The sequence below is a fragment of the Anthonomus grandis genome, chromosome 2 (assembly GCF_022605725.1).
Source record: "Anthonomus grandis grandis chromosome 2, icAntGran1.3, whole genome shotgun sequence".
Lineage (NCBI taxonomy): Eukaryota > Metazoa > Arthropoda > Insecta > Coleoptera > Curculionidae > Anthonomus > Anthonomus grandis.
Genome location: NC_065547.1, coordinates 37,438,105 through 37,453,850, shown reverse-complemented (window position 1 = coordinate 37,453,850; position 15,746 = coordinate 37,438,105).

Below are 15,746 nucleotides of genomic sequence, written 5' to 3'. Positions count from 1 at the left end.
TACCTGACAGCAGTTAAAGGGCCTCTGGGAATAACGTACAACTCTGTGCGTACCTCTCTAGAAAGTCTAGCCCGTACCATAAGTGAATCCTCTTGGTACATTCTGCAGAACGCCTCTATGATCTTGGCCATACCGTTTTTCTTTCATCCGAAGATAATAGACTAAATCTCGACTTATCAGTAAATTTTCTGATAAGTCAGGGTTTCCCCCAGGCTTCACGATTCTTGGAAAACAAAAATCGCGCTATACGATGACGTCTACGAAGCTCTGAACTTGTCGTGAGTCCATAACTAGCAAAATTGGGTTCAACAAATCTTTGTCGAGCGGTCCGTCGCCATGCCAACTGGTCCCAAGTTTGTGATTAGTAACGTTCTATAGAGGGTGTCCCCGAAAGTTAAGGGAATCTCGAAAGTGGAGATCCTACAGATCAAAATTGTGAATTGACCCAAACATACCTTGGTACAAAAGTTTATACCAGTAGTTTGCGAAATACAGGGTGTCAAAGTTATAATTTTATTTTCTATTTTTCCTTATTGCTTGAGAAGCATTTTAGATTTTGACATAAAACTCAGTATAGGAAAGTCTTTTAATAAGGAGAAATAAGAGTCCGTTATGTTCAACTATACTTAGTGCACTATTTGGGTAAATAACTTATCATAATTTTTTTGTGATACCCTGCCACGATCTTAAAAAATATACCTGGACTGCTAATGCATATGGCCACGATACCCAAAAATGACCACTGCCTGGTGGCCGCCATTTTTATAGTGATTGTGTCCTTTTTATGTTGGTCAGTCTGAATATTTTTAGTGTTACCAACAAAAAATATATTAAATAACGGTAATGACGTTGACGATGCTGACGTTTGACGTGTGAGTGTAGCAGATTGCCTAGTTTTTGGCGATTTGTAAACGACGCTTGGGTATATCGTCTGGAACAGGCCATGTATCTTCCTCCTTATTTAGTACGTCACCATCCTTATTTGAAGGTATTTGGTTCACTGTTTCTCAAGACTGAATTATTGTGAACTGTCTGTCTGAATTGTTTATGATAGAATAATATAGAGTTGTTGATAGAATAATATATTTTTACTATATAAACTCTTGCTAATTACAAACTCTCATAAAATTATCTATATTTTGATTCTTATAGGTTGTATTTATTAATGTGGAAACACTGTACATGGAAGGAAAGTAAACCCCTTTAATAGTAAAAATAGAAAGAAACCATCATTTTCATGGTATTAGGATTTATAAGATTCAAGATTATCAGAATAATAAAACAAATATTTTAAAGTGCATGCATCTATCCCAAGTTAATTGAAATCTTGTCTCATTCTAGGTGAGGATTACTTTCTCTCATAAATTTTAACGAAATTTTTAAAGTACAAGAAAAATCACTAGATCTAACGCAACTATCTTAACTAAATGTAACTCTCTATTTTGTATTTTTGTAAGTATAATCTCTCAAAAACTTTAATTCTTTTATTCCCCTACAATTGGTACAACTGAAATTTGTCAGAGTGACCAACATCGAAAGGACACAATCGCATAAAATGGCGGCCCCCTAGTAGTGGTCATTTACGTGGTTTCGCAATAAAAAAGTGTTTCTTGTTAGAAGTGTCAAAAGCTAATAGTTTTAGAGATATTTGTTTTTAAAAATCCTAATGGATTATGTGTTCCATGATGATAAAACATTGTTATAACAAAATAATTAACTTGCTTTAAATAATATAATTATGAGTATTGTTGCTATGGTTTTTATTATTTGTCATAATTAAGAATAATATTGATAATATTATAAGTATTGATTAATATTATCAGATATTATTATCCGTATTAATTCTGATATGCATTTAATGTACGGATTGGCAGCATATAATGCTTTGAAAGCACAAAGTTGTACGCTGACAGATTGCCTAATAGACAACTGCTCAATTTAAAGACTTTCCAACTTATTAGTCAGCGATTACAAGAAACTGATAAGAAATGATTATAGGCCTATTTTGAACTAAGTTTTGAGTATTAAAAACAATTTGAAATGGTAGTTTTGTTCTAAATCTGAGCCAACCTAATGCTGCTCCCAGAACTGTACGTACAGCTGAAGTTGTAAAAAATGATTTGAATACTGCCATTGAAAATCCTATAGCTGGGAATTAGGAATGTACGTCGAAAATTTCAAGTTTCCAAATATAGGGTAAAGTTGGGCAATACGGCCCCTTAAAAGAAGTTGGAAATGTCTCAGAGATGATTTACCAGATTCACTTAAAAATAAAAAAGGAGGTTTAAGAAAGCTTGGGGAACAAACTACAGATTTATTAAAAATTAATAAACAGTTTTAAAAAAAATACAGAGTTCTAAAAAATATGAATGGCTGGAACTTCCGCGCAGTTTGGGGGTAATATCACCCCCAATAGCCCGCACTGTACTTATCGGCAAAAATCAAACACGCAAAGTTTCTTTTTTTCTCCATTTGTACACCTAGCCCATCTAGAATAACTTAGATATCTTAGCCAGAGCTCCCGATTTTTTCCAAATTCTCCACAAAAAATGAAAATGTATTCATTAACCTCGTCGTCTGAATGTTATTCTTCTTCATCACAATTACAGTACGCTATCTTTTTGGTCTGTCTAAGATTAGGTTTAGGACAGTAATTGTGTTTAGGTTTTTTCCCACAAGATCGCTGGCGTCATTGAAAAAGCTTGTTTTTGTACACTTTTTACTTTTTTCTGATCTATTTTCTATAGCCTTTGCTGTTTTAAATTTTCTTTTTCTCCTAAAATGTCCTTCCTAGAAGTGGAGTAAATATTTGGGAGTGTTGCTGAGTGTTGGGTGTGTGCTTTTTTTTGAATTTTGCTTTTTTTGCCTTTGCTGCTTTTTTCCCTAGCTGCTAACATCCAGGAACTGGCAATATTTCTTTAACTCAAAAGTTCTATTTCATTTAATATTGATCTTATTCTTTCTTGTGTTATATTGTCAACCGTTTCAGCCTTCCTATTTTGTATTTGATTGTTTGTAGGAAATGGCCCGTTTAAGTTTGTGGATTGTAAATTTTTAAAGGATTTACAGTAAATAAATATTCCGGCTATCTCAAAATCTGTAGTAGTTTTTTATATGGTTGCAACTTTTCCGAAAACGGTCAATTAAATCAGCAACAATATCAAGTGTAATTTTTCTCTTGGACGACTCCTCATAAATTTATCACATTACGAATTGTAAGCTTCTTTTAAAGGACCATAAAAAGTGATTTCTAGAGGTTAGACTCCGTGCGATGAATGTGGAGGAATCGGTTATCCAGCCATCATCCGAGCAGCGTTATACAGGCCCTGGAGATCCAGTTAACTTCTAATGATCTGCCATTCTTTTTCTAGTGAACATTGGCGGAACGAATATTTCAGAGACACTAACACTGCACACATGACAGTTGTAGTTTTTCCCTTCGCCCAGCTAGTTAGAAAATCTACTTTTTTTACGTTTTATGGCATAGATTTTGTTAGAATGATATAGATTTTGTTTTGTTCTGTTTCATCAGCTTTAAATATTCTTGCTGGAGAATAATGTGCAACTTTCCAACTATACACGCTCTTCCACGCGCAAGACTGACTATCAGTAAGAAACCTGAATCTATTTCTTCATCATGGCGTCATAACAGAGGTTCCGTGGTTCGTTAGAAATACCATTTTATATAGAGACTTACATGCAGTGCAATAACCCATAACCAAATTGAATAACTGATGGCCGATCAGCGACTATGGCAGAAAAAGCTATAAGAATGCTAGAATATAAGATCGCATGCGTTTTAATTATTGCGGATTCAAATCAAAGAAAATCGATTATCGATTGACTACATAATTGTTAAAAGGGTTATCCCCAAATAAGTAAATGAAACAAAATATTAAACAGGACATTTACTTCCACTATAGCCAAAAGTAATCGGGTGTGAAATACTCATTGAAATAAATTAGTTCTGAATTGAAATGAAATTTGCAGTTTGTATTGATGAATAATTTAAACTTTTCATTACGTGTCTAGGTAAGCAAAGGCGAGTAAATCCATACCCGCGCAAACCATATAATTAGCAACTGGAAATTCTTTTTATTGTCAAAACCTACGATAATTAGGTAATAACTACTTCAAAGTATTATTTACAGAAAATTGCTTCGGTGTTATATATTGATGAATTTTTAAAATGGCTAGATTTTCCAAGACTATAAATACCACCCCGTATCACTTCAAAAGTACTGATAATACTTTTTTCGTTATTGTTTTTTGCAGATAAAGAGCCTCTAGCTTTAAATACGAAAGAAGTATGAAACAAGAGGATAATGAGCAACTAATAAAAATAGCAAAACTATGCCTTATAGCTGCAGGTTACTGGAAAATGCCCATAAGCACCAACCCACTATACTTGAAACTATACTCTCTATATTCCATTTTTATGCAAGGAGCATTTTTGTTTTTATGGGTACTTTTGGTTACAGAACTTCTACGGCTCATTATTATGTCTTATGAAGGAATAGTGATTATTCTTAGCCTAAGCGTGGTCGTAAACGCCACGAAAATAGTCTCAAAAATTATCATATTTAAAAAAAATAACATACTGGATTTTTATGAGGATGCTATTACTAATGAAGAGGAGGTTTGGAGATCTGGAGATGAGGATATTAAAAAAGGGTATAAGAAATATGTGAAAATTTGTAGAAGTTTTATGTTGGTGCAGTTCGGGTCCTCTTTTATTGCTGTTTTGGCTTTTTCTATTATGGGTAAGTATTGTTACACTGTGCTCTTTTTGATTCCTATGTATATTTAAGATAATACCATTTTTAGAGAAAAATTGAGGTGCTTGTCTTAATTTAAAGCTAAAGTTTATATCAATATACTTCTCAAACCCATTATGGATTTTTTTTATTACAAATTTAAGTGCGTTATAAAAAAATGATTTTTTATATATTTCACGAAAACAAATAGCGATATTTTACTTAGAAATAATTTTAAGAAAAAATTAATAGTTCTGCCTAAACATTAATATTCGGTATTGATATCCTCCAACATCTTTGTGATTTGCGATGTAGTAAGTATTTTAATGTTATAATATAGTAATAATTTAAAGCATTATCATGCATTAACATAAAATTATCACTAACAAATAACCAAGAGATATATTATTGCAGATTGTTCTAAAAATAGCTCTCAGCATTTAAAGTACTTGATTAAAAGATTTAGAGATCAGGACGAATACCTCTTTTCCTCCCCAGATCATAACGTTACACTCAACACAACCATCTTCTTAGTAATATTTATTTATTTATTTACGGGATGTCCCCATTCTAACAAAATTACAAAATAAATTATATTTTAACCCTAAATGTATATAATTATTCTGCCATCAACAAATATATTAATAAGATATTGTATAATGAACTTAATCTACTAAATATCCAAATTTTTCATATTCTATGTCATCAAAATTCTACATATTATCTAAATGTATATAAATATGTAGCAGCCCAAGATATACAAGTAAGATAAAACTTCCAATAACTTAACCAAAAACTTCTAAAAAAAATATAAAGTAACTAAAAACATACCATTAAAATAATAAAAGTAAAAGCAATCAAATTTATTTGATACTTAACACATAGTACTCAACGAGTAAACTCACTCAGACACCTTTTAAGTTTTGAAGGCTTTAAATCCACTAAGTCAAAAGCCTGATTAAATCTATTTCCCAACATGTGGAGTCGATTAATTGGAGAAAATTTACCATAGTTTGTATGGTGATATTCAACCAGAAAAAGGGACGTCTCTCTAAGGACTCTGGTATTGCATCTAAAGTTTATCCGCGATAACAATTCAGGGCAATCAATAGTATTATTAATCAAATTGTGAAGAAATATCATATCACACCTAGTTCGATAGTCCTCAAGAGAAGTCATATTTAGCCTTCACTTAAGTCCCAATAAAGACTCATCTCGTACATTCAGTCGCCAGGCACAAGTCCTGAGAAATTTATTTTGGACCTTATCAAGACTGTAAATATGGTTAGCATAATAAGGGGACCAGACTATGAAAGAATAAGACATGACACTACCAATAAGTGTAAGATATAAAACTCTGAAGGCAGCTACTGAAAAGTCTTGAGTATTTCTAGTTATAAAACCAAGAGTACGAAGGGCTTTACTAGAGAAACTATCTATATGGCGTATGAAAGTCAGGGAACTGTCAAACAACACCCCCAAATCTTTAATTAGCGATACTCTTGAAAGTATATTATCATTTATGTGGTAGTCAAATGGGACAACTTTTCTAGATTTAGTGAAAGAAATGATAAAACACTTATCCTTATTCAGATGTAAGCCATTAGAGACAGTCCAATTATATAGAGAATCTATGTCTGATTGTATCATCAGGCAATCAGACAAGTTTAAAATATGTAAAAATAGCTTCAGGTTGTCTGCAAATAATAGGAATTTTCAAAATTTGATAATACTAAAAATATCGTTAATAAATAAATTAAAGAGTAGAGGCCCAAATGTGACCCCTGAGGCACCCCTGAAGTAACCAAAATAGGAAGTGAAAGTGAACCCCTTACCTTAAAGAATTGTATCATTTTATGTAGTCAACTATTTAGCCAAGAAAGAAACCACTTAGGGAAACCATAGCATATTAATTTAAAAATGAGCAATGAGTGGATGACTGTGTCAAAGGCCTTTGAGAAATCAGTATAAATGGAGTCGACCTGATGACCCTTCTCGAAAGCCCTGACAATGAAGTCATGATATAATACAAGGTTTGTAGAAGTAGATTTACCCTGCCTACACCCATGTTGCTCGTTGACCAAGAGACCTCTACAATGCCAAGTAAGGTATTTGTTCAGGATAAGCTCAAAAAGCTTAGGGATAGCAGATAACATAACAATGGGCCTGTAAAATTTTATATCATCCCTATCACCATTTTTGAATACAGGAGTTATAAAGCTGTCACGCCATTTCTCAGGGAAAGTTTGTAATTTTAAAGACCAATTAAATAATATACACAAAGGTCTAGACAAACTATAAACACATCTTTTTAGGAAATAGGTAGGAACATTATCAGGACCATAACTCAGTTTGTCCTTAAGACCAAATATAGATTCAAAAACCTCAGACAGGGTGAACTGGATAAAAAGCATGTCGACAGAATTTGTTACTGGAAAATTAAAGTTACTGAGATCAACCTCATCAGAGTGATAAACACTAGGAAAATAGGTAGAAAATAAGTTTGAAATATCATTTAAATGCATAGCATTTGTGATACCATGACTTTTATTAAGGGAGTTAATATGATTCCAAAATTGTGTGGTGTCAGATTGAATTGACTCATTTAAGGTAGCAATGTAAGATCTATAGCATTGCTCAGTATAAACTTTACATTGAGTACGTAGGTTAGCAAACAGGATATAATCTTTAGCTAAGTTAGTACTTTTGAATTTAGCATGAGCAGTCTTTTTTGATAGAACAAGATTCCTTAATTCTGTGGAAAACCAACGAGGAAACCTGGTTTATATATTTTTTTTGGTACATAGAGTGAGATTGCATATAAAACTACTTCATAAAAGATATTTACTGAATTATCGATGTCTGAATCATCAAAAATACTAATTCAGTCCACTAAAGAAAAATAATCATTCAAACTTACAAAATTAGCATTTTTAAAATCAAAATAAGTTGTACTATAATCCAACCTTTTAATCCTATCACTAACCCTAATATCGCAAATTGTTGCTAAGTGGTGAAAGTTGTTCGGAGCAAGAGTGTCTAATCTTGCACTCGTCAATACTGTTAAAAATCAGATCCAGAAATACACCATGATTGTTTGGAATAATGTTAGATTGTCGCATATTTAGATAAGAAAATGATTCACAAACTATTTTTGCTGGATAAGTCGGTGCGTACTCAACTAACAGACCTTCTTCAATTGAGTAATTCCAAGTGGCTAAGGGTAAATTGTAATCTCCAAATAGAAATACAGGTATATTGGGAAAATTGTCCTTAATACTTTCAACTGCTGAGCAATGGGCACAATGGACTTCTTCTGAAGAATTAGGAGGAATGTAAACACAACCCAAAATATTAGATAGCTCACCATAATCCACTTGAACAAAAATGTGCTCCACATTTAAGATATCGGTCTTGAGTTGTTTGGCTTTAAATTTATTGTGTACTAACATTAATACTCCACCACCACGTTGTTTAGTACTAGTACTAAGGAATTGCGATCTAGCCTAAAAATCTGATATTCAGAATTAGCTAATTCATTGTCTGAGTAATGTTGATTTAGCCAAGTCTCAATCAAAATAATGACATCATAATCACATTGCAATATTGCACCACGAAGTTGATCAAGTTTAGTACCAATGCCACCCAGATTCTGAAAATAAATAGATATGGAGGTTAATGTGTTCGGTTTTTTGATAGTGGCTTTTTGGTAATTGATGGAGAACCATTTATGAATTTAATAATTAAATCAGTCTCTCCTTCTTGTTCTCTGCCACGTAGCTCAGATAGAACAGCTTTGAACTGTTCTTGCTAAAGCTTTGTTTTATCATAGCCTATTGTTATGTTACCATCAAGTCTATTTCGCCTTTTCATAGCATTCTTTACTAAATTTGAGTGTTTAGTTACCACTTTAATTGGCCTGTTCCTTCCTTCGGAAGCCTGCCCTACTCGTAAGGCCTTTAAAACATCATCCTGTGCGATGCCAACATTTTTTAAGATGGAGGCGAGTATAACATTGTCATTATTACATTGTCACAGCAGAGGATTTTTTTTGAAATATTGTATTGTTGTTGAAATCGGAATGTCATGTCTTCTTCGCACTTTAACACGTCAACCATTTGTAGAAATAGTAACTCTTGACTGACTGACTTGACTGACTCTGACATAACTCTTACTTCGTGAGCCATGGATATAGAAAGAAAACTTTTTTTTTCTATTTGTAATTAGATTTTTTGTAATTTGATTTAGAAGTTTCGTTCTATCCGCCTGAGCACTAATCCATGATGAGCTCTTCTAATAGGATTTTGTAAGCTTCTAACTTTTGTTACACGATTAACAATGTTTGAATGTGTAACAAATCGATCCTGTGCGATAGGATAGACTTGACCAGAATGTCGGGATAATGTGAGATTACCATCCTAAGATCTTACTGATTGATGATTAACCAACGTGAAAATAGCGTGTATTTATTTCTTGATGATTTCCTTCCATTGACAAAGTGACTCAAACAGTTTGTGCTTGAGCTTTACTTAAATGGTTTAAGACTGGTCACTTTTAACTGTTTTTGTTGCTAATATTCAAAATTTAATAATTTCTTAGAAATACTGTACTATATATAGTCCTACCAAACATAGGTGCTTTGACAGGTGCCCCAAATAAAAAAAGTGTGGCGTCGACTATAACTGTGGTTCCAGATATTTAAGAAAGAATCGCATTTTACAGGCATAAAGAAATATACATAAATACCCAGAGCGATGAAAGATATTGCAGAATCTTTGGGAACTATTATGTGTTCGGAAAGGCAGAAGTTACATACATAAACGTGATCGTAAACATTGCCTATGCGATATGTTAAATACGTTTTAATTTTATTCAAAAAACAACATTTTTGCTGAAAATATAATTAATATATTAGATCTTCAAATCACAAGTTTTAAACCAAATTCTCAAATTAAAAATAATACATTCATAAAAAGAAAACTCGACGATATCTCCACCTGCAAATCAGAATGAGAGAGAGAATGCGATCCTCCCATAACATAACCTTCTGAAAAGCGCGACCTGATAATTGAAGACATATGATTATAATAAATAGCCCAAGCGTATACATTATAGTATAATTATAAGAGCGGTTATATTTAGAAGTAAAGAAAATGAAGAGGCTGATTGATCGGTATCTAAAATAAAGTATCTTGGTTAAAAGGCTACTACATGCGTAATAATATGCCTACTATAAGCATACTACTATGCCTACTTTTTTTTTATAGGCTAGCAAATCCACGAACCTGGCCCTACACCACTTCGTCATAAAGGTGCTCTGGAAAATGGCGAGGCTTGTCTTGGTACATTTGCAGATGTTGTAAAAGCGGTTGATAACACTCATTTTACGCCCTACGTGGTTAGAAGGACAGATAAAGAGAGCATAGGTCCTTGCTTTCGCAGCGCAACATATCTGCCGAGCTTAATATTGAGGTTGTTAAAATGATGGCGGCTAGAGAATTGTCTACTATGTAGTGATAAGTGATCTACAGCCTAGTTATTGATCTTAACAGGGCGGGCTTGTACATGTAGACCTATGCTGACGACTTGGTAGTACTTCCCAAGTAACAATTTGCAGTCACTTAAGTTGAGATTACTCTTATCTTTACTAGTTGCAACGTTGTTTTCAGTGCAAAATTTAGTTGGTTTGGCAACGATGTTTATTTTCATCCAAATTTCGACGTTTTGCACCTGTTGTAAAACTCTGCTGTTTTTACACCGTATTTTCTTTTACTATAGATGGTAGCCGTAGTAATTTACACTTAAAATAACGACGTGCAGACGTGTACAATTTTTCGTATCAAAAACCCAGTAAGAACAACGTTACTTCATCGTTAGCGAATAGGTATTACATTGCCTGATCGTCTATGTTAAGCATTTTTCGCTGTAGAGGGAGCTTTTTGACATGTTAAGAGTTTTAGGAAGAAGATGAAAAACAAAGGTAAAGAGGATAAGAGGAAGAAAAAATATTCAATTCAACATAACCTACTTAATTTTTATTTTTATAATTCATTTTTTGCTTGGAATTATTGGGATTTATTATTTTCGTTTTGCTTTAAAAAATGAAGAGATATAAAGACTTTAAATACTCTGCAACTTACTACAGACGCAAAAAAAACTTACAATGGAAGCAAAAATGCCTACAACTAGCTTACCTGAAGTTGATATGGATTATGTAGAATCAATGGAAGTGGCGGAAGATAGTGAAAAGGTTTGTATTAAATTTTACATATTTAAAGATTGAAATACTGGGTTTATTTTTTGTAAATGGTTTCCCTTATGGTTCCTATATCCTACTTTATAGCCTTTCTTTGCACAAGAGACTAACCAGTTTGAAAACAATGGTAAATTTTCGAAATTTTTATTTTTTAGGATTTATATAGCGGCAGCAGCAATGAGAACTCAGAATGTAATGTTAACATTACATTCTGAGTTTATATTTTTCGAAAAGCTTATGAATTTTTTTGTAAAAGTTAAAGTTTTTGTTTATTAAAGTTTGTAAAAAAACGTGCTGCATACGCGCAACAAACTGTAAACAATAATTGAAATATTAAAATTTTAGATTAGGCCCACCGTTCTTCCTCATGCTTCAGACCAACTAGGGACAACGACAGCGAGTTTCTTATGTTACCAATAAAAAAAATTACTTATTATTATTTTTTTGGAATCCCCTATAAATTCAGGGCGCGCGTGTAATTTAGGGCTAAAATAACATCTTTTTACGGTAAACTATGTTCCGTTTATAAATTAAGTGCTTGTAAATCTTTCAAAACGGGTATTTTACCCGTATACTACATATCATAACTACATACAAAACAAATATTAATAAGGACTATTCAAAGGATGGATTAAAAAGGTTGTATTTTTGGAATAGCGGCCTACTGGAGTTATATATTGTTAAAAAAGTAATTAATTTTTCTGTCATTATGGCGTCCATCTGTCCAAAAATCAGTAACTCTAAAATAGTTGCAAAAGCGTTTATAAAGTTAACGGGTAGTCACTGCGCAACGTTGAGACAATCAAAAAAATCTCTTTCAAAGTGATGGTGTAAAATGGGGTTGTCTCTACGGTTAAGACAACGTAACAATGCAACGTTGCATTGCATTTTGCAACGTTGTCGCGTCGAAAATCGCTAATTGGGTTGGTAGCTCCAAAAAGACGACGCCATAAGGCAGAGCCCAATGATGATATATACTGAACAGGTGCCTCTCGCAAGGCTAAGGATTAACGCCAAAAAATCATGGTTCCTTCTCTTTACAAGCAGACATACCGCACATCATCTATTGTTTCTCTGGCATACGTACAGCCAATAGACTCTAGGATAGTTCGATTTCTATTAATAACATTGAATTCGAAATTCTTATGAACGATTACGCATACATAAGAATCAAGCATTTACGCCCTTTGGGCCTGCAAGAAGGCTTTCAGGATTATCTGGGGATTGGAAAAAGACTAATGCTTTAGATATCCAAGCTTCACGGAATCTATGCGTACCACCCCTACTAAAGCCTTGAAACTCTGTTAAACTTTTGTGCGTGAACCTTCTAGTGCTGTTTGAAGTAATTGTTATGCAAGCTTACTGCATACTGGCTACATGTCCTTAGTGAACTATGGGTACGCGATAGAGGCTTGCGAGAATTTCGTCGCAGGTCATAAAGAAATGTCTTGTCCTTTTAATCGGTAGCGACTTTTTGACATCTGTGATAGTAAACTATAAATTTTTCGCAATCCACATAAGAGTGCAAACCTACATGAGATTCTAAATAGACCTACATTTCTAAATAGGAGTTGTTGTATTTAATGACAGCAACCATCTGGAACACGGGCGACTCCAGAATTAATAACATACCTGTAGGCTTTTGTGGCGAGGCTCCACATACTGCGAAGGTCTGCTTGCTTTAGGAGTATGCCACTGCCTGCCTGGCTCAAATATTTGCTAGGTTTAAATGCAGATAAAACATTTTAGAATGCGAATAGCGGAACACAATCGTATCAGTTTGCAGTCTTTTAACCGGACACTGGTATTTAAGACGCCATCTAATGGGGAAGGTCTAATGGGGAAGTGTCCAGCACTTACACCATGCGCTCTAGGTTTATATATTTAGGCAAACACTTATAGTTTCTTCAGTGACATAAAATTCGCATCTCATTGAACTCTCTCTTTAAGGCTCTTTTACTTCTGGTAAGTTTTGGATGAGCACGATGTGTTCTCCTAAAATGCTACTAGATCCTTACAAAAGTCTGTTAACGCCTCTCATTACATTGTAAAAGGATTTGTTAAATTTGCTGAGGTGCTTTAACTGAATATATTGGAAAATATCTTAAAAAACTTTCTAAATTGGCAATAAACATTTAGTTACTTTACTTTTTCTTAAGGTATTAAAAAAAGTGAAAATATATTTTTATTTTGAACACGAATTGTACAATTTCAAAATAAGATTTTCAGATCTTCAGATATATTGCTAAATTCTTATTCATGCTATACTCTAAGTAGAAGTTGGCAGGTTAGATCGACGAATCGTTAGAAACTGGGACATTCCGAAATAACTTTTTCCAAAACAACAAGTTTCCCATGGTAAGTTTGCTATCAAAACAGACTTTCTAAATTAGCATTTCAAATGAAATCAAAATAATCACAGACCTGAACGTTATCATAATATTTTGTTACGAAAGACCCTATAGTTAATATATGTATTACATAAAGTACAGTTTGCTTAAGAGCGAAAGAATTTTTTAATGAGCATTTTCAAATTTTTCTTCTTCTATGTGGTGAAATTAAAAGTGAAAATATTTTTTAAGTTCTAAAAATTAAATTTTAACATTTTAGAAACTTTGGACTTGAAATGTAACATTTTTATTTTTCATGATACAATTTTTGTTTAATATTGCATTAAATGGGTTTATAAATATAACTTAATTTTATTTACTCTATTTTAGAAGACTATATTAATCCAAATAGTATGCTTAGTATTAATTATTTAATTTTTTAGATCCCAAATATCAAGTGTGATTCGTTAACGTTTGAAGTCCACAATCTTTTTCACAGAATTGGTGGTTTATAAATAAATTCACGAAATTTAAAGCATTTTTTTGTAAGTTTCCCTTATATTTTTAAAGTTTGCAAAATTTTTGATATTTAATCCTTATGCTTCATGTAGAGAAACTTTAGATATTATTTTCTATACCGAAATCATTTAAGTTTTAGTTTTCTCCTGACTTGTTCTCTCTTTACTTTCTTTATTATAAATTTGATCTAAGGCAAATAATGTCATAAATTTCTCTAAAAGTTCTCCAAGTTCCTTCGCTCACGTCTTTTTTTTATTAGGGGAAGAATCGACGCTTTTTTTTATTTAATGTGATGACCCAATCGTTCTGATGACCGCCATCGGCATATTCGTCTTGGCGACCCTTTTGCCTTCTCTTTGAACCTTGCCACTTTATGCTTTCCAACAAGATTATCCAGCTATACAGGATATGCCAAAATTCGGTGCAAATATTTTAAAAGCGTGTTGTTTGTGAGACTTTTTATTCAATAAGCATGTGTCCAAAAATGCTTACCCTCAAGAGCTACAGCCTGCGCAAATTTCTTGAAGAAAACCGATTATTTGGAACACTGACTATTAGAGTTACGACAGTTATATTTTAAAAATTTGCGTCGTTTGCAAAAAATAGTTTTTTTTAATTGCTCTTGACTTATTTCGTCCCAAAAATGGTGTACACCCAGATTCAGCGGGAGAATAACTTTTATGATTGTCCATATCATAGGTTTGTGATAAGAATTTTGGAAATCTAGATCAGCCACAAAAAACATCTAAAATTAACGTTTCTCCCATTTTTTCGATATCGATTGGAATTGTATTGAAAACGGACATTGAAAAAGCACCCAAAAAACGGAGACTTTCATATTTTCAGGAGATTTGACACACAACTGTAATGAAGATTTCAAATAATCGATAAATTTTCATCAATTAATTTGCGCTGGCCATAGCTCTGACGGAGATCATTTTAGAACACATGTTCCACAGTTTGTTTTTCATTAGTCTTTTACTCTTATGAAAATTAATTTTCTTTATTTTATTTTACGCTATTTAAGTAGTAGCTAAGATTGATCACAACGAACATGTATCATTCTCATTTATTATTCTTAACACTTGAATTGAGATGTGACTACTCCTCGATATATAGATGGCGCTAAGAAAGTGAAGTTACCTCCAGAAGACTATACCGACTGTCAAGTATCTTTTATCTCATATAAAATGCAGTAATTTTTCGTAGTTCTTTATCTTCTACAATTTTGCAGACTGTTTTTTTTGCCAGCAGGAAAACTTACGTTCATTAATCAAATTTTGCGCAAAATCATAACAAAATTGATTTGTTCTCATATTTCGCAAAATTTTTCCAGGTGTTTAGTTCAGTGTGGTGTGCTGTGTTTAGTTTTTATTTAGGTGTGTTTATATTAGGTGTGTGATTATGAAGAACTGACCAGTTTTGATCATATAGTGGTGTAGTCTTTAGTAATATAATACAATACAAGACAATATGGCAAAATAAGGTAATATTTTATTTCCAGAATTTTTCAAAGACAAATGGAAAATTTATTATTATTGCCTATTTTGGTTATTGATTATTCCATTTAAAATATTTTCTAAGGAAGATTAGTACCTAGTGAATTGAGTATTGGGTAATTCTTGTAATTTTATTACCTTTATACATTTACTATACTCTTTTGTAACATCTGTATAAATTCTGCTTTGCAAACTTTTCGCTTCATACAACAACGTTCCTAATTAAATTAACTTCTGGGCGATTCTGCTGTAGACGATTTTTGACAAAGAATTCTAAATCGCAGTAAATGATATTTTTTTAATGTCAATGCAAAGAAGAAAGTCTATATTTTCTAATAAAACTACTTTTTCGGACTATTTATTTCATATTTCAATTTTTTGCTCG